The following is a 26224-nucleotide window of genomic DNA, read 5'->3' as shown; positions in this document are numbered from 1 at the left end:
GAAGTCAATATTTAATACGATGGGAGAATTCGTATGACATGTTTTTCTACTTTTCCAGAGGCGGGCTCCAGAGGTTTGAACAGTTCTCTTCAAATTCTACCACTATCTCTGATTTAGAACTCATCAGGAAGTTTTTGTATGGAATTTCCAACAATAATAGTAATAATAATTCCTGTATCAGGATTATTTTGGCTGCAAATAATATATATTTTTCTATGTTGAGAATGTTGACACTGCTGCTATTCAAGAAACTTTATGCAGCCAGAAGGCAAATTTGGCAACATAAATGAGTGGGGTGACAAAAAGGATGGTGTCCCAGAGGAAATGACACTGGCAAAAATTTCACATTAAAGGAACTCTCAAGATATTTCACTGAAAATGGAAAGGATAAAATGTTGGAAGCTGATCTAAATTTAGAAAGGCTATGACAATTTACCAAGGCATTAGAAAAGATGCTCTGAAGGTAAGCACTGTTCAAACTACTTTTGATAAAATTTTTACAAAGAAAACATTTTATCAATGTGTCTAATGTTTTAAATAACAATCTACCAAATAAATATTCGTTTTACCATTTTTAAACTCTCTCTATACACTTATAAATGGAAGTCAGAGTTTTTAATATTTTGGCAAACATTTCTATGGAACAGTTGTAATTTTTCCTATTGGTTATTAAGATTGCTTTGCACAGTTTCAGCTTGCATGATCATTTTTATGCTCCTGCACTGCCATGTAAAGTGAGGGCTGCCTGTATATGAGTCAAATAAGAAATTCAGAATGATAGAATTGTACTAATGCTTTGGCAATGTAAGTGTATTTTAAAGTATAATTGGAGAATAAAAAAAGATAAAAGGTGCAATAATACTGTAGACACATCTGCCCATGCAAAGAACAATTCACAAAGCTATTTCAAATTTGTGTGATACATTCAAGACAAATTATCTGGGTATTCATTTGCCTGGAGGGTGAGAGTATAAAAAGGAAAAGATGGAGAACAGGTGTGAATCACTGTATATAATGTCTTATCTTTGGAAAACATGGCTGCCACTGTCAAACTATCTTAACATTTGCTTCCTTAAGGAGTGAGTCTGCACCAATTAGAAGGCCATTGGCTGCAAGTACATCAGGACTCCAGCTCCTCTTGCTGGGCATTTCTCTTGGCTCTGCCTTCTACTTGCATATTGGCTCCATTTCAGGCTGGCAGCAAATCATGACAGCTGTACCAGGCATCACATCGCAATGCCACGTCTTCCAGAGGCAGATAGGGGCTGTCTCTTCCAGAGTCTCCTTCTCAGGAGTAAGGAGAAGCCCTCTAGACTATTGGCTGGAACTTGGCCACGTAGCCACTCTATCAGTCAGGGTTCAAGATGGAAAACTAAAGCCACTCTATGCCTTCTGGACATAAAAGGCTTAACACAGAATTTAGGGCATACACAACTTTTGGGAGAGCAGGGAGGGAGCAGAGTTTAGAAACTCTGTCCTTGAAGATCAGAGGAGTTGACCCTGAAAGATCGTAGCCTGAAACACCTAAGTGTGTAATTCCTCAGGTCTGTGCCAGGAAGCTGGTGGGAATCTCTCATCTGCCCACCTGTACAGTTCCAACCATGTCTAGAGGAATAACACCATCCTCTGGTGTTGCCCTGAGTTCCTCTTGTGATCAGTAATCTGGAACAGGACAGAGACAGTGCTCCTGGGAAGCATGGTTCCTAGACTTAGAAGGGAGTGGTGGTGGTACCATGCTGGCAGCAGACAATCCAGCACACCCACCCCTAAACCAGCCCCAGGAGAGAGGAACGGGCCACCAGGATTGGCGTAGGCCCATAGGATTTCCCTTTAATCCTGGGGGTGGGATAAAGTCACTCTCAACTGTGTCACACCGGCGAGGGTTGAAACCCATCCACCCAAATCAGTGCTTGACGAGCAAGGAAAATGAGAAAAAAACTGTTGGTTAGACAACCAGCCGTGTCTGCTACATACTGTATCACACCATAATCATAATTTTCTTTGCAAATAAACATATTTGTTACCAAAGTAGCTAGCTACGTATTTTAAAGAAATATGCTATGTAACATTCACCATGCATACCTGTGATTACCCACAAGGTACAATTCCCTGCAAGCAGTTCAAATTCTAGGCTAAATTGTAAAATTACAGTCAGCTGATTGGTAATTTATAGTGTTACTGCATTTAGTTAAAAGTTAAAGCTCCTTTTAGAAAATTCCTCCATTAGCTCTTCTCCTCCAGATAATCAGCCAGATTTATGTGTCTGCTGCTTCTTTATATTCCTTACCAGCACCCTGAGCACATCCTAGATTTTAACGAACTTATTTGTGTGGCTCAAATTTACAAGATCGGCCATCCCCCCTTCCTGCTGCTCATCTTCCTGATCTCCATTTGGCTGTTGTTTTACACCCCAGTTAATGCCATTCCAGCTTCCTCAGAGACTGTGGGACCAGATTTCCTCTGGGAAAAGGGAAGCTGAGGCCTGGAAATCCATTTGGGGGCCCGAGGAAAGAATGCAAATATCAAGGATGCTAATTTCTGATTTTATCACTGAGGCTGTTTACAGTAAATCTTTTTCATAAGAAAGCCCCGAAGACAAGCCTTTTTTGGGGATATCAAGAAAGTTATGTATGTGCAGGTGCCAGGGAGTGGCTTCTGTTCTAGAAGGGCCCCACAGCTCAGCGTTTCCTCCCACATGCCTCCTCGAATATGCAAGCTGCATATGTATTTATAACTCTGCGGTAAAAAAGTGAACTTTATTAGCAGAGATAACTGTCATAATTCAAGCAACTGCACTCTGTAGAGCAACCAGAGACCAGAGGCATCAGTAGTATATATGTTCAGGCAAATCATGTGCAAGTGTAGGGGATTTATGAGTCACTAACTGGGCATAAACAAGGAAGGAGGAAGGGCTAGAGGGACTGTCTCTATGGGAGATGCTGGGGGGTCCAGAAAACACGTGCAAATGCTTCCTGCAGAGTGTTGTTATATGCTTGAGGTCAGTGACTTCATCATGCAATTTTGCATCCACCTATCCTAGTAGCAGCCCTCAGTAAATGTTTGTTGAGTGAATGAGTGAATGACTGTTGACCCTGGCAATGCACAATAGCTCCTGAATTGTTCTGTGTGTGCACATCTTCTCCCGTTCCTATTCAAATATTTATTCTAAATCACTGGAGCCGCAGCTGCCCGACTGAAGAGCCACACTCGAAATCTCTATTAGCCAAGTGAGGCTCTAAGCCAGTGCTTCTCAACCTTGGCTGCACTTTAGAATCACTTGGGGGATGTTTGAAACTCCCAATGCTCAGGCTCTACCTCAGACCAGTTACAGTCAGAATCTCTGGAGCCAAGGCCTAGGCATCAGAGCTCCAAGGTTGAGAACCGCTGCTCTAAGCCAGCATGGAAACTGCTCTGGCTCAGGAGTTAGGAGACCCAGAAGATACCCCTCACTACAAAAAAGTGCCAGTGTCACTTTCACTGAGGCCCAAAGTGCAGACAGAAAAGAGATAGTTCTGACGGCACTTAGGAATTTGTTTTTGTACTCCTCTGGAATTTGAGGAGAGGAGGGTGTGTCACGTGTCTTGGGAATACCTAACATTTCAAACGACAAAACGATGCCACACTGTGAAATGAGATGGGAAGCTATTGAGTATCCCGGCCCGGCTCTGGGTAGCAACCTCTCTCCAGCCTCCAGGCCACGGGCACACAGAAGCTCTGCAGCGGTCTGCCTGCTGTGCAGCAGCCTCCGTCCACAGGCCCCCTGAGTTCTTTCTGGTGAGCTCATACCGTTCTTGGGAAGGTTGGGAGAGAGGTGGGTAACTGTTGTTTTGGTTTGTAGACATCTTGGGGGGTTCGGCTGAGCTGGTACTGGGGGCAGGGGAGCTGTGACTTGGGGGAAATGCTAAGTTGCTACAAGCTGCAGCAAACGTGTGTCAGTGGGAGGTGAGAAAGGCAAACAGAGGGCTGCAAACTGTGCCAGGAACCTGCCTCGCGGATAATCAAACTTGCCTATAAATAACTAATGGGCCGATGAACGTGTCAGTGACGTTATTTTCTAAAGCAGCGTATAGGCAATATGAGTGCTTCCCTTGAGCAAATCCTCAAGCTGTTCCAGAAGGCCAAGTAAAAATACAAAACACCTGTCTGGTGGTGGTGCCTTTGCATAAACAATTTTTCCAGATAACTGAAAGCTACCCTCATAGATGCCAAAAACCCGACATTTTAATTATGTAAGAGAATATTTCTAAAATGGATTATATTCTTCCCAGAGGTAGTGAACAGAGGGCCTAGTCATTTACTGGCTTTTGGTGGTCCAGGAAGCAGAACCCAGATTTCCTCCTGAACCACCCTTCTCACACACCCTCAGTCCCGGCTCCGGGAGTGGAGCATAAGACCTAGGCTGAAGGCCATCAGTGTCTTGTTTCCCTGGCCATAGGCCATGGGCTCTAATGCATGGGCTTTGTGACAACTTTTCCCCTTCCTTTGAGCCCTTTCTGGCTCCCATGCACTCAGATATGTTTTGCATAGATACAATTACTGCTAGTCTGGCCTCTGTGTATGTAGAAAGTACTGAAATGAATTTATTATTATTTCTCTTAGTGCTCTTAAAATTCACTTTGGCTTTTGAATATTTTCAGAAGACATAAAACTGTTCCTATTCCATGACCTGAGAATACGCTATGGAGAAACAGCTCAGGAAAGTAATCTAAGATCATCCAGACCTAGTTGCAGTCTCATTTCTCAAAATATTTTGTGCACAATCCTATCCTACCTTGGTACCCTAGACATCACAGTATTGACATATCCAGAGTGGCACAAACTCCATAGCATTTATCCCACAATCAGCTTTTATGAGACATGCATCATTATAGACCTTTAAGAAAAAAACTGTGTATTGTGGAAAATTTTGTACAAAACTCTGTGTACCTGACTCAATTGTGAAACTCCCCCAAGCCTAATGGTTTAGAATTGTGGGTGAAATTAAGCCCACTGATGGATCAACTTCCTGTGGTTGGTTCGTTACCGAGCTTGTGAAGGGAGGTGGGATGCTGTCAGAAGCTACCACATCAAGATGTGACAAGGAGAGAGGAAGCAACTGAATCACCCCCAACTTAGAGACATAGTGTGGGGAAGACAGCCCTGTGAGTCTCCCTAGTCCCTGTTCCGAGGACCTCATTATTATAGCCCAGAGTGACAAGAGAGGTTCACAATTACAACTCTGTGTTATTAAGAAAAGTCTACAATTATGGCCATGTAATTGGCCTTTTTCTACATCGGGGAAGTATGCAATGCATTTCAGAAAGCTTTCCATCAAGGACTGGTTAGATATGGACATTTAAAATGGCAAATTTGAAATATCTGTGAAAATCATTTATGCAGATTCCTCAATGCCAATTAATAGGATGGAAAATTAAAAAGAGAGAGAGACCAAGCTTTTGGTTCCAGTTGCCTCATTAACTAGCTATGTGGTCTAGGAGCTCAGTTTCCTTATCTTTAAACTGGGAAGGCCTAGATTTATACTGTTTAATAGGGTAGCCACTTGCTATGTATTTAAATTTAAATTAATTAAAAATAACTAAGATTAAAAATTCAGTTCCTCATACACTTTCAAGTGCTCAATAGCTCACATGTGGTGAATGGCTGTCACGTTGGAGAGCGCAGATATAGAACATTTCCGTTATCAGCAGAAGTTCTATTGCTTGGCACTGATCTAGATCCTGATGAGAAAATAGGTTTCATCTCTTGTGCTACTGCCTATTGATTGATCCTTGTAAAGGGCAACATCTCTGGGTTGTCTGCGCAGGCTGTAAGCCATCCCTACCCTCTCCAAGAACTGCTCCTCATTCCACAGGAGTGGGCATTAGGTAGCCACTTCCTTTTTGATTATGACTGATTGGGCTAGGAGTCGTCACCTGACCCAAGCAGAGTCAGTCAGTCTCTCCCTTCGAAAGTTGATGCTGAGATTCAGATACAATTTCTGTAAGAGACTGTAACTAGAATAAATAAATATGCATGCTATGAATGGCCGCGTGACCTCAAGCAGCTTGGAGATGCAGAGAAAGCCTGACTACAGAGAGAAAAAGTGAAATAAACAGGCAGAAACATGCAGAGATAAGGGACAGTCCTGATGGCTTTCTGATTCCTGAGACCTAGCTGAATTCTTGTGTTTGACTTTTTTGGGATACCCTTGTATGTTTGTAGGAAATTCCTCCTTATTTGCTCAGGGTTGCTCAAGTTGGTTTCTATTACTTGTAACTGAAGAATCCTGTCCAAATCAGTAGTAGTTTCCAGGAGTTGAGAAGAACTCTAAAGCTCTGTTCAGACTCAGCAGAAGAATATAGTGATTGATTGATGATGTCTGTCATGGGCAAGGTTGGAGGAGTTGAGGCATCTGTGCTAAATATTTGCCATCCCTGCTTAGTCAGTCTCTGAAATGATCTTCAGCTCTCAAATTCTTTTTGTTTCTCTGGTGAATTCTTAGGGTTTTTTTTTTTTTTCTGCTAATGCTGAAGGAATAATATGTTATTGTTTCATTCCCTGATGTTTACTATTAACTGTTTCCAGTGGTGAAATAAAGTATAGTGACACTTTAAGACCTTAGAAAGAGAGAGAATAGATTGGAGATATTAAGCATCAAAGTCTACAGTTTCACACAAAATGTGAGCTCTAAATCCAACAAGCTTTCAGAAAAATATGATTTTTAGTAATGCCAGCCAAATTTTGTAAAGCTAGTGTCCTATAGGTTTTGAAAAAAATTACCACAAGGTTAAAAAAAACATCTAAATGATGTCAAATTTATCAAGGCAATCAAGTATAATTAATCTAAAATAGCTTCTTTTAGCTAAAGAAATTTAACCAAAATTTGCTTGTTTAATAATTATAATGTATAACATTTGACCCAGTGAGCTTTAGCCTTTTCACTTATGACAGTTATGATCAAATATATGAAAACTGAGGTAGGAAATTAACTGGAAAAAGGTTATTCGTATGGGACCAGAGGCAATAGCTGTAAGAAGGCAGAGCTAGGGCAAGGCCACATAACCAGCCGGGGAGAGACCAAGACTGAATCTGTGGTCCATAGACAGGTGAGACTGGGTTGTCAAAATGCACGCAGATTTGACAGGTCGGAAAGCAAGCAATAAATCAAAATCATTCAGGGTAACCATAGGATAGACCTTGCTTGCTTGCTTAAGACCAGGTTGGTGTGAATGGAAGAATTAGGAGTGAAACAGTTCTTTCTCCTATACCACAGGAAGGCTTTTGCACCTTTTACCAAGAGGCCTCCTCTTAAACATCCTTCTTCCATAATCCTTGTGGTAGACAGACACTAATATGAGCCCATTTTCATGCCTTGTATAATCTCCTCCCTTTGAATGTGGGTGGGACCAGGGACTTGCTCTGGAATATGGCAAGGGTGATGGGATGTTATTCTCATGATTATGTTATTGTAACCTCTGTCTTGCTGGCATGCACTAGAGAGACTCTTCATTACTGCCTTGAAGAGGTAAGCTGCCATGTCATGAGAGGGCCTATAGAGGCCGCCATATGGCAAGGAACTTTGGGCAGCCTTTATTTGCTGGGAGTAGCCCCCATTGACAGCCAGCAAGAAAACAGGCCCTCAGTTCTACAACTACAAGGAGATGAATTCTGCCAACAACCTGAAGGAGCTTGGAAGTCGATCTTTCCCTAGTCAAGCCTCTGATGAGACCACAGCCTCAGCCAACACCTGAATCACAGCCTTGTGAGACCCTGAGCAGAGGTACAGCTAAGCTGTGCCTGGACTTATGACCCACAGAAACTGTAAGATTAGAATGTGCATTGTTTTAAGCTTCTAAATTTTCGGTAATTTGTTATGCAGCAAAAGATAACTAATACACTCATTTTGATCATGGTCTATCCCAGTAGTTTTCAAGCCTTTCTTTTAGCTGTGGAGACCTATATTTAAGCAAAAGCTCATGTGGAAGCCCAATATGTAAAACAAATAAAGGTAGAACTGCTTCATTTGTAGCTGGGTAGAGGGCATATATCCCTTACTAGCTAGGTTCTCCTGAATTTATGGTGACCTAAGAAGAAACTCTGTAGAGAACAGTCTGCAAACCATAAGATAAACTGAAGAGAGAACCTAAGACTGCTGATCCAGATACACTCTTCAGGCTGCAGGGAAGAGATCTAACCAGGTGACCTTCCATAGTGAAGTATAGTGAACACTGTTGATGCACTGCCCAGAATTCTCAAATTTCTTGACTGTTTCTGGTCACGCCTCCCCTGGCTTCACTGTGCTTTTTGTCTATACCTATAACTCTTCTTCTGAGCACTCTCTTTGGGCTATTAGAGCTACTTTACCTAGTATAGCAAGTAGGAGGTACCTAGGAGTGTATGTCCCCTGCTGAGCAGGCCTTTGACCAAGGACTGATTGGTGGGTGACTATGAAAACCAACCTCTCTTACCTTGAGTTGAGACAACCTCTGAAGTACAGCTTATACTCTAGAATTTTCCATCTGGATCAGGCCAAGGCTACCCTCTGCAGGATTGCTGAAATCACACCATGCTTGGCTTTCTGCTCTTCCCTGTGCTGCCCCCCCACTTCCCACCAGCTTCTCCTTGGAGCACTTCCTTAATAATTGCTTTGCACATTAATCTTCATTTCTGTGTCTGTTTCTGGGGAACCCCACTTGAGACACGGGGGTTTTCTGAGAGGATATATGAGCAACTAAGACATCTCAACATCTCTGGGGCTCAGTGTTTCCAAGTCCCTTGTTGGTTGCATTTCATTATGGGCCCCAGTGCCCTACCTGACCCTTGTGGTTCTCACATTGATTCTTATTACATATGGAATTGTTACATATTCTTATTATATATGTAATTTTAAGTTTTCTAGTAGCCATATTTTTATGGAAATTTTTCATGTAAATTAATTTTAATAACATTTTGTTTATTAAAATAAATAAAAATAGTATGTCAAAATGTGACCAATATTAAAAATATTAATGATATCTTTTATGTTATTTTTAAATACTAGATCTTTGGAATCTAGTGTACATTTTTTTATACATACAGTGCATCTCAATTTGAACATTGTTTTCATCAGAAATCCTTGACCTGTATTTAGATTTTATAAAATTTAAAAATTGAAAAGGAGATAGATTTCCACACTCAAGTTGTTCCAAACATGCTTAATAGTTTTCCAATAACTTGAGTATTCATTTTTTAAAATAAAATTAAAGCTAAGTGAAATCAACATTCAGTTTTTCAGTTGCACTAGCCACATTTGAAGTGCTCAGCAGCCACCTGTAGCTAGAGGCTACCATTTTAGACAGCGCAGCTCTAGGCCTTTTCCCTCTCCCTTGGACTTGGCTCTAGGGCCCCTGTGGGCCGATGGCAGCCAGGAGGAGACTCCAGTGTACGTCATGTTGAGCTGGTGTCGAGATAGTGTTTGATGAGCACTGGGGATCTGGAACACAGGAACATTGTTCAGCTACTTGTCCACTAAATCCCAAGAGCACTGTCTTAGGTCAGGTTCCCTGGAAGCAGAGCCTGAGACAGGGTTTCAGGTGCACACAATTTATTGAGGGATGACCTGGAAAGAAACCTGTAAGGGAGTAAGGCAAGCAGGATAGGCAGGGGAACCAGCCTAGCAGGGACATGTGCTCATGTCAGTTCTTGCCTTGGCCCGATCAATGGGGACTCTGGAATGTAAATTGCACTACAGAGTTGTCCTCTTTTGAGGCAAGGGGACCAGTCATTGACTACTTGGGAGAGAGTGGAGGTGATACATCCCCAAATTTGCTAGGTGATAGAACTCATCCAATAGCAATTGTCCAACGAAGGTCACAGGTGGAAGCTTTTAGCCGGAGCACCTGCAGCAGCTGGGAGATGGTGTACTGGCTAGTGAAGGAGATTTGGACGGGCCACTAACAGCCTGAAGCGACCTAAGTATAGAGGACCAGGCCAGGACCAGAACACTTTATTGCTTTCTGGTGGTTTGGCCTCAAGCCTCAGTGTGAAATCATAGTGAGTAGGGCTGGACCCTCTGGGGCCACAAGGGCTCCCTTGCATAGAGCCTCGAGGACTAGAATCCCAGCAGCTCGGGCATTTTCCTTGACCCTTTCTTCCTGGGGTGACATTAAATCTCTGCCTTCTACATCACACCTTCCAGATGGCAAAGAAAATTGAGAAAAAGGGAAAGCAAAGAGACTGAATCCCCAAAAGGAGGTATCCATCCTAATACAATGAAGTATGAAGCAAATCCTTGTTCTTCATTCATTCCCCTACGGAATATCTAGCTGAGTGCCTATGCTGGGCCAGGTACCGTGTGAGGCTGTGAAGGTGAATTCCAAGGAGTGGTTCCAAGGCCATTTTGAGCAATGGCAACATAACTAAAATAAGCACTGCTACAGGGCTTTTGGTGTTCACAAGAAGGGAGAGGCCAAGAGAGGTGGGGATTGGGGACAGTCTAGGTCAGCGAGGAGTGCTGAGAAGTATAACAACAGGCCGCAGTGAGCCTGCCAGGACTCCAAGGAAAGAGTGGAGGTCAATTTGGGGCACCAGCCAAGGTCTGAAAAAGCAAGTTAAGGTCAGTGTTCAGAAGCCCAGGCTGAAGCCCAGGCCAGGGAGAAGGACTTAGGCAGATGGAGACTGGGCACAGAGGCATGGCAGTGCCAGGTGCCAGGTGAAGGAAGATGATAACGTATTTAGCACCTACTACTTGCCAGGCAAGTATATATTTGAATATATTTAATCCCCACAATAACCTTGCAAGATAAGTATGAGGTTCAGAAAGATTAAAATAGTGCTTCTCAAACTTTAAAGAGCATATGAATCACCTGGGGATGGTGTTAAAATGCAGATTCTGATTCAGCAGGCCTGGGGTGGGGCCCAAAATTGCACATTTTTAATAAGCTCCTGGTGATGCTGATACTGCTGGTCCACAGGCCAAACTTTGAGTATTAAGAAGTTAAAACCTTCACTACAAAGTCAATGCTTTTATTACTATGAAGGAAAAGGTAGAGAATGAAGGGCAGGAAAACAAAAATGGTCTAGTCTTCCAAACACAGTCATGGCCATGGACCCCGCACTGTGGCTGTCTGCTCTCCTGGGTGTGGGCAGGTGTGGGCAGGGAGGTATGCTGCCTTGAAGAGAGGAGTGGCCCACTCTGGATCTTGGGAGGTGGGGAGTGCCTTCTGACAGTTCTCCTGGGGTGACTTACTCATTTTAATGCATCTGATCCAATGCATTTTAGTCATTGTTCATACTTGACTTAATGATCGGTTAATTTGGGTAATATATTGAGGTAGAAATTACTTTTCAGCAGCTGTTTTTAAATTGTTAGCCTCAGAGTGAAACCTAATCCACTTCTTAAAAGTTCTTTTGACCTTTTTTAAAAAAAATTATTTTATTGAGATCATCATAGCTTATAATGTTGTATAAATTTCAGGTGTACATTATTATATACCAGTTTCTGTATCGACTGTATCGTTTTCACCACCAATAGTCTAGTTTGTATCCATCACCATACATATGTGCCCCTTTTAGTTTTTTATCTAAAACTTTCTTATGGGCCTTATTATTAAATTTCCTTCTCTATCTCATTATGGATATTGGTATAAAGACTTAGTGAAACATTTTTTAGGGGCCCTTGCTGGTTTCTTAATTGTGAAAATTATTATTATGTATTTTTCAAAAGACCTCACATTCATAAGATGCTTCACAGTTTCTAGAATACTTTCACTGACATTTTCTTCCTTTTGGTCTCCCCACAACCCAGGAGGTCAGTGTTATTATTCCGGTTTGTAGAGGAGGAAATGGAGGCACAGAAAGGTGAAGTAAATTGCCCAAGGTCACATGTCTACATAAGGGGTGGAGATATTAACATTTTTAAGTATTTACTGGTGTCAGACACTGTGCTAAGAGCTGTATATGTAGTAGGTCATTTAGTCCTTTCCCCAGCCCCATTATTATCCCCATTTTACAGATGAGAATACTGAGGCCTAGAGAGATTACCTATCTATTCAAGATCACACAGCTAGTAAGAGGTAGAGCCAAGGTCAGAACTGAGGCGTAGGTGCATCTAACTTCTACACTAGAAAGGGCGTGTTGCAATGTTTGGGCCATAGCAAAAACAAAAGCATGTGTGAGGATTTTTCCAGCCCTGTCCTAGACTAACGGTGTCCTGACCAGCCACACTGAAGACTGTAAGAGGTTTGGGATTGTAATACTCATAGAGGAAGAGGGGTTTTGCCAGTCTACCAAAGTGGGTGGATGATAAACAAGACATCTTAAAATCATCTATTTGGCCCAGCCAGCACCACATCTGGAGGGTATCTAACACTTACACTTTGGTGCAGGGCCAGCTCCCAAGCAATCCTACCCAAGTCCACCCCTTACTAGGTCTTCTAACTCACCCTGGCCCAGCCCATGTGCATCACTTTGGTGCCTGAATCAGAATCCCAACATGAAACCAAGTTCACCCATGATGGTACAAGTGAAGAGACTTTAATGAAGGAACTGCGTATAGAGGTGTCATATAGGTCAAGGGAACAAACGGGATGTTGAGGCACCCAGAGACAGCAGCAGTGGGAAGTTGTTACTACCCTTTCAAGCTTGGAAGGAGCAAGAGGAAGAGAGTAGTACCAGAGCTTGTATATGCTGGAGCCACTGAGGATGGAGGGGTGCAGCCAAGGCCAGAGGTGTGCTGCAAAGAGGAAGAGAGAGGGGAAGAAATGCTCTGGATTCTCTCTCCTCCCACCTTCCAGTTTCCTGCCAGTGCCCCTCACTGCTGAGACTGATCAGAAGCCAGGCAGCAAGGGAGCCTCATTGATAGAATCCACTGGGATCAGCCTGCCTGAGCCCATAGCAGGGCAGAGAAAGGTGGAGGGTGCGTGGAGGAGGGCAGGGGTGAGCAGAGAACAGCCAGCACAGCATTGCGTTGGTTGTTTCCTTCTATGCCAAGCAACAGTAGGCAGCTCTTCTCTCCTCCCCACTTCAATTCTATGTGCCAGGCTGCAATTTCCAATCCTGCAGTATTCACTCCCTTGGCTCTGAGTTTTCTGACCCAAAGTTCTTTTTCCAAAGAGGCTTCCCTGCTATGAGGAAAATGGAAGACTGGCCAACAGGAGGGTCCTGGCATGTTTGAGAGTCAACTTTCTGGATGTGTAAGCTGGTTTTCAGGAATTTGCACTACTCTGGTGTGAAACTGAGTGTGAGCCATGTCTGGGTGATGGAGGACAAGAAGTTACCCACTGAGAGAGGCAGTGGTGAGCCCAACATTGCCCAATATTGCCTCCTGAAGAACAGTCTGTGATGTTCACACTTTGAGCATCTGAATGTCAAAGAAGGCTCTAAGCTTGTGAAGCTTTTGACATTGTGAGAATAGACTCTGGAGCCAGATTGCTTGGATTCAAATCTAGACACCACCACTCACTGGCTTGGTGACCTTGGGCAAGTTATTCCACTTCTCTGACCCTCCTTTTTCTCATCTCTAAAATGGGCATAGTAGTACCTACCTGAAAGAGTTGTTGTGAGGATTAATTGGGTTAGTCCACAAAGTGGATTTTAGAACCCCATACGCAGTAGTGACCATATAAAAACAAAATTTAAAAACTCTGCAGGGCTAGTATCCAATCAAATGAGGATTTTTACCAAAAATTGGTGAAAATGTATAAAGTAGAAGGAAGCGTAGGCAGGTAGTGGGAACTCAAACCAATAGTAGAAAATATAATGAATCAGGTTAAGGGGGAATATATCTATCTGCATATATTTTTGCATTTTGGTGTCACTATGAATCAAACTGCTGTGGTGAAACTTGATATCACAAAATTGGTGAATATTTATTAACAACTTGCTCTGGTTCTCCTAGGGAGAATCTCTATGATTTAATACCACACCCCATTCCCATCTAAAGCTTTTCCAAAAAAGAATCCAATTCACTTGGTGTTTAATGAAATATTTGAGAAGATGTTTTAAAAATCAGTTGAAGAAAATTTCCTAAAATCTTATTTTCTCCATTGAAAAAATTAGGAAACAATATTCCTGCATGACGAGATTGTTTTGAAGAATAAACATAAAGTTTCTGGCATGTGGTGGTCATTAAATATTACTTCTCATTGTTAAGTTTTATGATTTCATCTTTGAAAAATTTGATAGGGTTATATAAGAAAATATACTCTGTATTTTTACTACTTTGAGGAATTGGATTCTATTTTTGGATAATTAAACTGTAAGCCTGTTAATGAATATGGGATTCATTTATATAAGTGACCACTATAGATGGAGGTATACAGTACTAGTATGAAATCATCTTATCAACAACTTAAATCTTAATTTGTCTCTGGATCCAACTACCAAGATACAGAAAATACAGAGAACATAAGAACATGTTAAATGACACCATGGAGATGCAATCAACCAAATCCAGACTGTAGGTGTTATGGACTGAATTGTGATCCTTCCCCCCTCCAAATTCATTTACTGAATCCCTAACCCTAAATGTGACTGTATTTGGAGATAGGGCCTGAAAGGGGATAATTAACGTTAAATGAGATCATAAGGGAGGGGCCCTAATCCAACAGAATGGTGTCCTCATAAGAAGGCGAAGAGACACTGGAGATCTCTCTCTTTTTTTCTGCGTGCACACACAGAGGAAAGGCCGAGTGAGGACACAGAGAGAAAGCAACCCTGCTGGCACCTTGATCTTGGACTTGTAGCCTCCAAAAGGTGAGAAAATAAATTTCTGTTGTTTAAGCCATCTAGTTTAGGGTATTTTGTTATGGCAGCCCAAGCAGATTAATACAGTAGGAAACTCTACAGGACAACCAACCTGGTTTCTTCCACAAATAAACTGCAACAAGAAAAAGAAAAGAGAGAGAGGGAGACAGAGCTAGAGGAGGACTCTAAAGATTAAAGAGACTTAAAAGACACATCCACCAATCATATGCGTGGGCCTTATTTGGATCCTGATTTAAACAAACTGGAGAGAAGAAAGAGAGAGAGAGACAGAGAGAGCTAACCACATTATTTATGACATTTATGAGACAATTGGAGATTTGAACACTGGATATTTTATGATATTAGAGAACTTTTATTATTTCTTTTAGATGTGATCAAGTTATTGTGATTATGTTTTTTCCTTAACAAAGAGTATTTATTCAGATGCATACTGAAATATTTACAGATGAAATGATATGATGTCTGGGTTTTGCTTCAAAATAATACGGGGGGCATGGGGTGATAGGAAAAATGAAACAAGACTGACTATAGGTTGATAGTTGTTGAAGCTGGTGATGGCTTCACATGGGTTCATTATACTGTTCTCTTTATTTTTGTGTACATTTGAAATTGTCTATACTCAAAAGTTAAAAAAATTAATAATGGTTTTATAATAACTAGAAAAATATTTTTCTCTTAGACTCAGTAGTATCTAGAAATACAGCCTACTGTATTTATCGTTTTTGACAGTAACAGGACCTTACAAGCAAGGGGGATCTTGGCAAGAAAGTTCCGGTGGATGTATGAAAGCTTCCATGCATGCATGTGCAAGAATGGTTCGGCTTTAATGTTCAATAAATGTTTATTATCCTATGAGTGAGGCATACTCCTGGGTGCTACCAACAAGATGGTACAGGCCCTGACCTCTTGGAGCTTACATTCTAGTGGGGCTGATTGACGAATAGCAAGTAAGCTGATTGATAGACTTTTAAAATGTCTTTTGAGCTACGATAAGTGCTATAACAATAATTAGGACTGAGATACTGAGAACCTTGTTTAGATGGGGACTCAGAAAAAACTTATATGAAAAAGGTGTCATAAGCTGAGAGAGATCAATAAGATGCGAAAAAAAGAACCAGCCCTGCGGACAGTGTAGAAGAGCATTCAGGTGCGGGAACAGTGTGGGCAAAGGCCCTGCAATGGAAGAGAGTGTGGTTTGTTGGAGGAACTGAAGAAAACCATTGTGGATGGGCTGTCGTGAGCCGAGAAAACATGGAGTACCTGAGATGAGGTTACAGACCACGGTGGGGACTAAATCATGCAAAGCCTTTTAGGCCACTGTAAGGAGTTTGAATTTTATTCTGAGAGCTGTGGAACCCACTGGGGATTCTAAGCAGGGAGTTTGACTTGCCACAAGATTACAGAGGAAGTTTGGGGAGGGGTGGTGGGGCAAAGAGGGTTATGAGAAGCAGGCAAATAGGACTGTCTTCAGTCTGAGCCCCTGGAGCTGACTTGGGATTCCTACAGCAGTAGGATCTCCCAAAGTGTATCCTGTGTCAATAGCCTCAGGAGATAGTGTCTTCCTGCCTTTCCCAGTCCCCAGTGAGCTGGCTGTTAAGTAGGAGGATACTCTTGTTATCTGTTACTATGTAATGAACCATCCCCAAATTTAGTGGCTTAAAGCGCAGAAATTTCTCAGGAATCTGTAATTTGGCCAGAGCTTGAGGGGTTGACTTGTCTCTGCTCTCTGTGTATCTGGGGCCTCAGCTGGACTGACTCAAATGGCTGGGGCTGGAACAGCCAAGGGCTGGCTTAGATCTCACTATATAGTCTCAGGGCTTCTCTATAAGATTTCTCATGTGGTATCTCCAGCATGTGGCCTCAGGATAGTTGGACATCTTACATTGCAGTTCAAGGCTCCAGGAACAGGTGTTCCAAAAGAATAAAGTGGAAGTTTCAAGGCCATTTTGATCAAAGTCCAGAAGTTACACAGTCTACTACCACCAGATTATCCAGAGTATATTTGTCACATAGCCAGCTCTAATTCCTTTTGGGAGGGGACTACATAAGGGCATGATCATTGAGGGGGAGCAGCTTACAGACTGGCCAATAAGAGCTCATAGATTTGTGTAGACTGAATGTGGGAGACAGATGCTCTGGTGCCCCCAATGGACTTGCTCAGCAGAGCCATAGGTAATTGTGGTTGGCTAACTGTTATGCTTCCATTTTGCAGAGTGAAGTATTGCATCTGAGAAGATCTGAAGTACTTGGGGCAGCAAACAAGGTTTTAGAGGCTGTTTGGGGAAGGCAAAAGCGAGAGGTGAGGGAGGCAGAAGAGGATTCTGAAGGGAACCAAAATATCCAGTGAGGAATTCAAGAAGTTTTTGCTTTGTGATGTGTGAAGTCAGTCCCCTCTCTCTTCCCTCCAACAAAATCTTCAGAAAGTTACTTCTTCTGTTATCGCACTGTGGATCTGTTTTGAGGGGCACATCAAGTGCTAAGTTCTGTTTCAAGGAGGGCTGAGGGTAAGAGCAGATGCTGTCCAAGGGAGCCTGGCCACTCTAGGAATACTAAAGAACAAAGGAAAAACTAAGTAAACAAATGAATTAATTAATTAATGAATGAGTGGATCTTGGAACTCCTGCGATCCTCCAGTAGCTGATCATCATCCCTGGCAAGGCCTGGAATCACTTCAGTTCAGTCTCCAGCCAAATTCTGGAACTGGCCAATTGGCCCGCTCCATTTCCTATCTCTTTTCTATCCAAACTTTCCTTCTGTTTTCTTTTCCTTCACATTGTGGGTTTGGGGATTGAAGTGATTTCTGTAGCATGAGCTCTTTGTTTATTCATTCTTTAATTTTCTGATGTGTATTGAATGCTGTGTTGGGTGTGGGGCCATGTGTGATGGGGAATTCTGAGAAAAGATGGACTTCACAGTCAGCCAGCGAGATAAGACTGGACTATTGTAAGAGGCAGGAAGAAGTAGCTGCCACAGAAGAGACAAAAATAAAATGCTGTAACTGTTCAAAGATGGGGTCTCAGGGGGCACAGTGCAGGATAGAAGGTTGAGAAAGTCTCATAGAAATGGTGACATCTAAGCCAAGCCTTAAATTAAGGGTGACATCTGAACATGAAGAGAGAAGGATTTGGGGGTTAGAGATTGGATGAGGGGGTAATTCCTGACCTACCCACTCTGCTTTCCACATTAACATGCTGCTGACCTGTGTTCAGGCCCTTCTGGATCCTTCCTCAGTGCTGTCCCGAGCCAGAGGGGAGATGCATTGACATGTTAATAAAAGAAAACCAGCCTCAGGCTTTTCCACCCACCGCTGAAGAAACCAAGGTTCTTTTTCAACTGTGACCTTTTGGGAACAGCTCGCCCTACCCTGGTCACCCAGTCAGAGAAAGGAAGAGCTAGAGTTGAAAAGAGCAATAGGATGGTACTACCAGAGGCCTGGGATGTGGGAAGGGAAACTGAGGCCCAGAGAAAGAACATTGACGCTGTATTCCCTTAGCAGCACTCAATGAATAAATGAATTAATATAGATGTCTGTTTGTTGCCCCACTTTGACAGTGAGCTCCTCAAGGGCATGAGCTGAGTCTTACGCGTCTTGGTGTCCCCAGCACAGGACCTAGAACATTGTAGGTGTGCAGTATATGGTAGCTGAACTAGCATTCTACTGCCCTGGTAGTGATTCTCAATGCGTGGTCTCTGGAGCTGTAGTGTCAGCATAAGCTGGGGACTTGTTGGAAATACAAACTCTTGGGGCCTCACCCTAGACCTACTGAATCAGAAACTCTGGGAGCAGAGTCCACAAATCAGTGTTTTAGCAACTCCCCTGGGAGATTCTGATGCAGGTTATAGCTTGAGAACCATTGTTGTAGGATATTTGAGCCAAAAGACTTGCTCTGGCTTCCTTCAGCACATCAAGAACTTACGCTTTTTATATACAACAGACACATCTTTATACTCCCACCCCCTTTGCCAAAAAAAGAGAAAAGAACAGAAATGCCACAAATATATTACCAGTGACCAGAAAAATATAAATCAGTAGTGGCAAGTTGTTATCCTTCCTGAAAAAACATAAACTTTGCCTGTTAAAAATACATTCAGTGGGGCCCAGCCTGGTGGCCAAGTGGTTAAAGTTCTGTTTGCTCTCCTTCGGCAGCCCGGGTTAATGGGTTTGGATCCCAGGTGCAGACCTACTCTGCTCACCAGCCACGCTATGGAGGTGTCCTACATACAAAAAGATAGAGGAAGATTGGCACAGATGTTAGCTCAGAGCTAATCTTCCTCAAGCAGAAAAAGAGGAGGATTGACAATGGATGTTAGGTCAGGGCAACCTTCCTCAGCAAAAAATTTAAAAATATATGTATATATTCAATGATTTCAAAACAGACTTTTTATAGAATAGGAAGAGGGCAAAGAAAAATGTCAAAAAAAATTGAGCTGTAGTTTAATGTGAAACTGCCACTCCTTTCAAACTGCTCATCCTCCTTGTCAATCTCATTGTCATCCCTGATAATTCCTAGGAGCTGCCACCAATTGATTCCTTCTGTAGTGGAAGATCCTGTAAAATTCATTATTTTCTTGATCACCGACATTGCTTCAGTACTTATGGGACAGGCAGAATTGACGGGATCTTCTCTCCCTTCTGTATTTTTGTACTTGGCAGATAAGAAGAGCAAGGGAGTTTTGCATATGTCCACACAAAATCAATCCCCAAGTATAATCTCGGTCCTCACTATGTGCTCAGTACTATGCTGGCTTTGTAGGGGATATAGTTGGATTTTATTCCTATCCTCAGGGAACCCCCAATCTGGTAGGATGAGTATATGCAGAATGAATGACTTAGCTTTTGGATTAGGGCTTTCCAGCTTACAAAGTGTTTTTGCAGAGACAGTTTCATTCGATCCTTACAACAGATCCTGGAAGCAGCACATAGTGGCTATATCAAGGTAAATCCAAATCTGAAGCTACAAAATGACCTGGTGATAAACTACAAGGAAGGCTCCCTGACTTACAAGCATTCCTTGGGCGGCTATATAGGTGAGTACAGTCTCAGGTAGGCAACAGAGGATTGTGACTGTATCTAAGAGAGCATAAATCCAACCAGTTATACAAGATGTGATCTGAGAAAAAATGTGTTCTTTTAACTGACGCCCACTTGATAGACTAGCCACGTTGGCTGATGTGCTGTTTTCTCTGTAAGACATCCCAATGAATGCCTACATCTCACTAAAAGCTTCTGGCTGGCAGTCCAGTCTCTTGTGTGCTTGTCAATTATCTCATAGGCATTCCTAGTTTCTCCCAAACCTGTTTATGCCAGTCGTGCTGATTTGCAATTATACAGTTAAGTAAAATATTATGTTAACCAATGAAATAATGAGTGTAAGAAAATAATGAGTTCTTGTTTTTATGAAAATTAAGTTGGGTGCTGTGAAAAAACTTGACAAAGATGTTTTTATTAAAGTAAAGTTGCTATTGAATGATATGTAAATGAGACAACTTTGTGATGAAAATTGTAAAATCTAGAAGGATTCTGCTCTCACATTGCTTCATAGGGGTCTTTATGTTCTTGCTCCACTTTACAGAAATCTAGACTGGAAATTGTAGATGATGCCTTGCGGGTGGGCTTTATGAAAGGGAAATGAGGTAGATTTTAAGGAAAAGGCCTTAGCCCTATATCAAAAGATTGGCACATAAAGATGTGTTTAAATGTTTCGGAATAAATTGTTAAATGCGTTCTTTTTTATGATTTCCTCATTTTTTCCAATGAACTCTTTTTCAATTTACTTTTTTGAAATATTCTACTAAGTGTTTCTCAGTTTTGTTAGATAAGAGGGCTTGCACTGATCTACATTGTCATGGGGCCTAAACAAACAAGTCAAGGGTACAGGAGAGTAAAATGTTGATGGTGTTCTCCAGGGCTGTCCATTGGAGAGAGGAGCAGACTCAAATTATTGCTCCTGGGAGCTCCTTCCTAGTGGAGAGTACGGGTGTTTAAGCTCATCATAGACTGATGTCATGACCATTGGGATTATTCAGCATTCCCCCTTGTTCTGATTTCCTCTTCACTGAGAAATCCTCTGTCTACAATCTAGCCATCCATGTACATTTCCTCTTAGAAGAGAATGTGCAGATGAGAAAAGACTTGAGTCTTGATTCCTGAAGTTGTTAACATTTTTCACTGTAAATAGTGAATTATTACGATAATGTTTAATTTGTAGGGGACAATACCTACTGCCTCTTCTGATGCTTCTAGTGAAACACACCTTAAAGAGGGTGGAAGTTACCCAACAGTATTAATATATCTGCCGATTTTTTTTTTTTTGAGGAACATTAGCCCTGAGCTAACTACTGCCAGTCCTCCTCTTTTTGCTGAGTAAGCCTGGCCCTGAGCTAACATTGTGCCCATCTTCTTCTACTTTATATGTGGGACGCCTACCACAGCATGGCTTGCCAAGCAGTGCCATGTCCACACCCGGAATCCGAACCGGCGAACACCGGGCCCCTGAGAAGCGGAATGTGCAAACTTAACTGCTTCGCCACCAGGCTGGCCCCCCAGATTTTAATTTGGGATCACAATGGGTAATGAGGTGCCTACACTGTGAGTGTTCAATAAGTGTTCATGAAATTAGTAGAAATTAGATATCCTGTGATAAGACTGACTATGGTATCATAGAAGATTCCAGTATAACATAAATTTTAAGAGTATGGGCTCTGGAGCTGAGCAAACTCCTCCACTTACTGGTTGTATAACTCTGAGCTTTAGTTTCTTCATCTGTAAAATGGAGATATTTGTTGATAAAGATGAAATGACATGATGTACTTAAAATGCTTTAAATGTTCCTGGTATACAATAATTGGTCTTCACCTTAATTGAAATTCAGGCTGGTCGCCCTTTCTGTACATACTGCTTTGTAGCACTTGGGAGTGAAATCCCCTCGTTTTCCCTTTTTCTATTTGCCATGGAGTCCAGAAGCATTTTACAAACTCCTGTCAATTCCAAGTCATTGCTCTTCCTCCATTAAAATAAGCAAAATAAACAAATGAGAGCATGTCTCTTCTACTTTTGAGCATATCATTTGACTATAGAAACCTCTACCCTCCCTGGCCATTGTCAAGATCCAAACATCAAGTCATTTCCTCACATCATCACTGTCTTCTCCATCCCAGTTCCTCATTCTTGTGGAGGATTCATGTATTAATTATCCATTGCTGTGTGATAGATTAACTCAAAACTTAGTGTCATAAAACAACAAACATTTATTATCTTACAGATTCTGGGGGGTCGGAAATGTGGAAGCAGCTTAGATGAGTGGTTCTGGTTCAGGGTCTCTCATGAAGTTGCAGTCAAGATTTTGTTGGGGCTGAAGTCATCTGAAGGCTTGACTGGGGCTGGATGATCTGCTGCCAAGATGGCTCCTTCACATGGCTATTGGAGGGAGTATCAGTTCCTCACCATATGGACCTCTCCCTAAGGACACCTGAGTGTCCTCACAACACATCAGTTGGCTTCCTCCAGTGTGAATGACTCAAAAGAGAGCAAGAAGGAAGACATAATACCTTGGATCCTAATCTTGGAAGCCACACAAATATCATTTCCACCACACTCTATTAATTAGTAGGAGTAAGCCACTGTGTCTAGCCCACACTGAGGGGGAGGGGAATTAGGTTTTACCTTTTGAAGAAAGGAGTGTTAAAGGATTTTTGGACATATTTTAAAGCCACCACAAACCATAAAATGCCTTAAACTTAAATCTTGATGAAATTTTCAAATACTCTCAAATCTGGCTTGGGCTTGTCATTGGCAAAGGAGCCCTCTTCTCTTTTCATATCCTTCCTTATGATACACACACATATTTTTCCATGACTTAACTCCTCTTTTCCTTTATTTTAATTAGTTTTATTGGCATAAAGCAGGTAATTTATGCTACATGGCTTGGCCTCTCCTGAAGATGCTCAAATAATTTATTTTTTGAGGAGTCTATCTACTGTGATGTTAAAGAAAGTAAATTATGGACACTGTAAGGTACCATAAAATGATAATTACAGTTTGTGAGGGCTTGCTCTGTGCCAGGCATTTTACTAAGCACTTTATCTGTAATATCCTGTTTGATTACTTTACACCAAAGCTGTGAGGTACAGAGTTACCAGATATCCCCAAAAACCTTTAGCCAAGATAAGGGTAATGGCAGCACTTCCTACATTGACTGAGGCATGGTTGGAAAGAAGCTATAGGAAAGATGGATTTTAAAAAAATGAAACCAATGGAACAGAATAGATACCAGAAGTAGTCCCATGCATGGATAGAGACTTTATATAGAGCAGAACTGGCATTGCAGATTGGTGAGAAAAGTATAGACCATTCAACAGCTGGTGTAAGGGAAATTGGATGTACATATCGGAAAAAATGGCTTCCTACCTCACACTGTACGCAACAATGAATTCTAGGTAAATCAAAGAATTGAGTGCGAAAAGGTGGTTGAGTGTGGTCTGTGAACCTGCAACATTGGCATCACCTGGGAGCTTCTTAGAAATACAGACTCTCAGGCATACTCCAGGCCTATCTCAGAATCTCAGGGTGATTCTGAAGCATATTAAAGTTTGAGAAGCATTGGGCTAGACCACTGCCACTAATCTCCCCCAAAACCTTATAGTTTGCACATTGACTCTTGTGTGGGTTCCTTTGCAGTGTATGCAATTATTTAAATTCCTCTTCAGCATCTGCTGCTCATGTTTCTGGCTTCAGTTCTCCAAGAAGTCACCTAGTTCAGTTTCTGGCAGCTTCTGAGACTGACTGAGCTGGGCTTTCTGACTCTGCAAATAATTTGAAGACTGCTTCTGAAAAACCAGATGGTCCCCTAGGGACCCTTGGTAAGTGGGAGCTGACAGCTCTCACTTCCCTCTCCCTCACCGTCAGAGTTGGGAAAGAGATCCATTTTCCTCCCAGAGTGTCAGTCGGGCCTGTAATTTTGAATCACTGGATGTTAAGACTGGCAAGACCCGCCTCTGTCACGGAGAGTTTTCCTCCTATCAGCCCTGTGAACATTGCGACCTTGTCATTAGGAGAGCTACAAATAATACAATTTCTTTCTTTCTTTAAGGAAAATAAAAGCCTATTCAAATAGAGGGTCAAAACCTACCGGCTCTAGCAAGAAGAAAATGGCTGTGATTGTATTTTTGAAATGTTTTTGCCTTTCCTTGTATTTTTGCTGTGTTGACAGTTGTGTCATCCAAGCTTGGCCTAGCCCTCCGCCCTCCCTCTTGGCTCTGCATTCACTTTTCAAGTGTGTGGGATTCCAGATCTGTAAACAAGGGGGCCTGGCGCCAAAATCATTTGGGTGCAAACACCAAGTGTCAGTGGTGTTTGGAGGCAGAAGAGCGGGCTGTGGGAGGAAGCATTTCCCCGACATCGTTCTCCCTTTCCCCCCGCAGCAGGAAAGCCTGCAGTATGCTGGACAGAGCAAGGATGGCTCAGAGTTCCAACCTTGCTCTATCACTCATTAGCAGGGCCATGGGCAAGTTACCCCAACTCTCTGAACTTCTGGGTCTCTATCTCTAAAATGGCCATCAACTCATATGGCTACAGGAGAATTACATGAGACTTAGTACACAAGTAGATGTTGTATAAAAGTGATTTTCCTCCTCCTTCCAAAACAAATGGACAGTACTTCTTAAAATCACTGCTTTATAAAATCATGGGCTCTTAGGCTGGGGCAAGTTTTTAAAAATCATCTCATTTGCTGCTAAAGAAATTGGAAGGAAAAATAATCTGCACTGATGAGCCAAATTTCAGATTTTACACCAGCAGCTATGTGCCAATGACAATTTAAGGTGACGGTAGCCAAGGAGGGACACATTTCTCTACAGCTGCTCAGCCACAGATCAATGCTATGGGTTATGAGAACTAAGAAGTCAGAACATGAATAGGCAACAAGTGAGATACTACAGCAGAGGAGAAGGAATACAACACTGAGAGTCTTCAAATGTACTTTATCTGCTGCTTTAAGCAGCAATTTAAATAGTGAAATTATGTGTTAATATCAGTGGTTCTCAAAATGTGGTCCCTAATCAGCAGCATCAGCATCAGCATCACCTAGGAACTTGTTAGAAATGCAAATTCTCTGGCCCCAGTCCTGCCCTACTGAATCAGAAACCCTGGGTGTAGGACCAGCAATCTGTATTTTACCAAACCTTACCTGTGATTCAGAGGCACACAAGAGTTTGGGAATTACTGGTTTACATGATAACAGCTTACAACCATCTTTTCCAACACAAAGTAAAGTGAAATCGTAAATGTCTTAGCATTTAAAATTCCTCACCTCCTTGACATATACTGTGAAAATGCCCCGATATTTTTGTCTGCTGATTCTTGCAGAGGGATGCATGAGCACAGTCACCAGGTATAACTCTCCCCACTGTCTTGGGTGGGATTTGTTTAATCTTGAAGCAGTAAAAAGGAGAATGGTTTTGAAAATTAGGCAAATGAATCTGATCTCTGTTCTATTCTGTAGAAATACCTTTCCTCTGGAGTTACAATATATTTACAATTTTATTACAAATTATACAAATCACTAGGTTTTCATTTCCACACCTTAAGAATTCCATCTCTAGAAGCAGTTATGAGGAAGCCCTGTGTTGTCTGGAATATGGTGACATCCGTGATGATGTCATCATGTCCCACAGGCAGACTCTGGGCCCCTCCAATAGGTGTCATCACTTGGTCTTACCTTCTGCTTATTCTGAACTTCCTGTTTCATGGTAAAGTCAAGGAGAAAGCCAGACGTTAAAAGCCTATACTGCATTCTGCCTCATATTTGTATTCTTGTCATCATTGGCTGTTTAAGCATCTGCCTCAGTCCCCCAGACTGAGTTCCTCAAGGGCAAGAGTCATCTGTTTAAGTCCGCTTCCATGAGGCAGGCAGGAAATAGATGATCATGAAGGTGACTGAAGCTGAAGCCCAGCCCAACTCTTCTGAGTGTCCACGGCTGCTCTCTATTGCTCTCTTCGTTATGCCATCTCTGTTTGTTGTGTAGGTGTTTATTACTTACTTTATTTCCACGTGGCGTTCTCTAGAGACTTTGTAAATGATTGACTGTGTTCAAAACTCTGCAGAAATACGGTTTTGTAGATATAGTGGAAGACAGGAGATTCACAGCTAAAAGCTTCCTAATGAGGACAACTTGAACATGTTATTTTCAACATTCAACTCCCAAGTTTGAATAATTCATGGAAAAAAAAATCTGTTGAACTAGAAGTGACTGGGCTATTTTAACGAAAGTAGAGATCTGCAATGGTTTAGAGCTGGAGGTTACATGAGGGAACCACAGGCCGGGCGAGGAAGTGACCAGTGTGGCACATGGTGAATGAGCGAACTCAGGTCTTCTCTGGCCAGCACTCTCATTGTCCAAGGTCACAGAGTAGCTGGTTAGCGGTCAATCTAAAATTGGAACTCAGACCTTGAGATGCACACGCCCAGCTCTTTCCACTGAGCCACACAGCCTGCCACAAGAC

The 26224-nt window shown here is 42.1% G+C and overlaps 1 long non-coding RNA gene across 4 annotated transcripts in view; it reads left to right on the top strand.

Moving 5' to 3' along the window:
* Positions 1 to 21017, top strand: part of LOC124237668 (uncharacterized) — a 38352-nt gene extending 17335 nt beyond the window's left edge. For 3 of the 4 annotated variants that reach the window (XR_006888060.1, XR_006888062.1, XR_006888059.1), the window contains exon 4: positions 59 to 1182. This is a non-coding gene — a long non-coding RNA (uncharacterized LOC124237668). Of the gene's footprint in view, positions 1 to 58; positions 1183 to 16936 lie in introns of those variants that run through there. The other variant, XR_006888061.1, reaches the window with a different exon arrangement.
* The last annotated feature ends 5207 nt before the right edge of the window (positions 21018 to 26224 follow it).

Source organism: Equus quagga, chromosome 1 (genome assembly GCF_021613505.1).
Source record: "Equus quagga isolate Etosha38 chromosome 1, UCLA_HA_Equagga_1.0, whole genome shotgun sequence".
NCBI classification, from domain to species: Eukaryota; Metazoa; Chordata; class Mammalia; order Perissodactyla; family Equidae; genus Equus; species Equus quagga.
This window is presented reverse-complemented; position numbering and strand designations above follow the sequence as displayed.